Source organism: Mus caroli, chromosome 15 (assembly GCF_900094665.2).
Source record: "Mus caroli chromosome 15, CAROLI_EIJ_v1.1, whole genome shotgun sequence".
Lineage (NCBI taxonomy): Eukaryota > Metazoa > Chordata > Mammalia > Rodentia > Muridae > Mus > Mus caroli.
This window is the reverse complement of record NC_034584.1, coordinates 14,501,309-14,503,224: the sequence shown is the minus strand read 5'-3', so window position 1 is coordinate 14,503,224 and position 1,916 is coordinate 14,501,309.

Sequence of the window (1,916 nt, the reverse complement as noted above, 5' to 3'; positions counted from 1 at the left end):
AACTCCACATAAAACCAGAGACACTGAAACTTATAGAGGAGATAGTAGGGAAAAGCCTCGAAGATATGGGCACAGGGGAAAAATTCCTGAATAGAAGAGCAATGGTTTGTGCTTTAAGATCTAGAATTGACAAATGGGACCTCATAAAATTTCAAAGCTTCTGCAAGGCAAAAGATACCGTCAATATTACAAAAAGGCCACCAACAGATTGGGAAAGGATNTTTACCTATCCTAAATCAGATAGGGGACTAATATTCAATATATATAATGAACTCAAGAAGGTGGACTCCAGAAAATTAAATAACCCCAATAAAAAATGCTGCTCAGTATGAACTAACCAGTTCCCCGGAGCTCTGGACTCTAGCTGCATATGTATCACTGCAAAGAGAGGCCCATTGGACATACAAACTTTATATGCCCCAGTAGAGGGGAACACCAGGGCCAAAAAGTGGGAATGGGTGGGTAGGGAAGTGGGGGGAGGGTTTGGAGGACTTTTGGGATAGCATTGGAAATGTAATTGAGGAAAATAGTAATAAAAATTATTTTAAAAAAATGCTGCTCAGAACTAAACAAAGAATTTTCACCTGAGGAATACTGAATGCCTAAGAAGCACCTGAAAAAATGTTCAACATCCTTAATCATCAGGGAAAAGCAAATCAAAACAACCCTGTGATTCCACTTCCCACCAGACAGAATGGCTAAGTTCAAAAATTCAGGTGACTGCATATGCTTGCTAGGATGTGGATAAAGAGGAACACTCCTCCATTGTTGGTGGGATTGCAAGCTTGTACAACCACTCTGGAAATCAGTCTGGTGGTTCCTCTGAAAATTGCACATAGTACTCCTGGAGGATTCTACAATACCTCTCCTGGGCATATATACAGAAGATGTTCCAACTGGTAAGAAGGACACATGCTCCACTATGTTCATAGCAGACTTATTTATAATAGCCAGAAGCTGTAAAGAACCCAGATGCCCCTCAAGAGAGGAATCGATACAGAAAATATGGTACTTTTACACAATGGAGTACTACTCTGCTATTAAAAGGAATGAGTTTATGAAATTCGTAGGCAAATGGATGGACCTGGAGGGCATCATCCTGAGTGAGGTAACCCAATCACAAAGGTACTCACACAATATCTACTCACTGATAAGTCGATATTAGCCCAGAAACTTCGAATACCCAAGATATAAGATGCAACTTGCTAAACACATAAAAATCAAGAAGAATGACGACCAAAGTATGGACACTTTGCCCCTTCTTAGAATTGGGAACAAATCACCCATGGAAGGAGTTACAGAGACAAAGTTTGGAGCTGAGATGAAAGGATGGACCATCTAGAGACTGCCATATCCGGGGATCCTTCCCATGATCAGCATCCAAACGCTGACACCATTGCATACACTAGCAAGATTTTGCTGAAAGGACCCAGATATAGCTGTCTCTTGTGAGACTATGGCGGAGCCTAGCAAACACAGAGGTGGATGTTCACAGACAGCTATTAGATGGATCACAGGGCCCCCAATGTAGGAGCTAGAGTAAGTACTCAAGGACCTGGGGGGATCTGCAACCCTATAGGTGGTACAACAATATGAACTAACAAGTATCCCCCGGAGCTCGTGTCTCTGGCTGAATATGTATCAGAAGATGGCCTAGTAGGCCGTCAGTGGAAAGAGGGGCCAATTGGTTTTCTTTATGATTTGTTTGCTGGATAATTTTAGGTTTATATCATCTCATTTATTTACTTTTACTTTTTTGTTTGTTTGTTTGTTTGTTTGTTTATTTATTTTAATTTTTAATATTTTTATTACATATTTTCCTCAGTTACATTTCCAATGCTATCCCAAAAGTCCCCAATAGCGCCCCCCACTTCCCTACCCACCCATTCCCATTCTTTTGGCCCTGGCATTCCCCT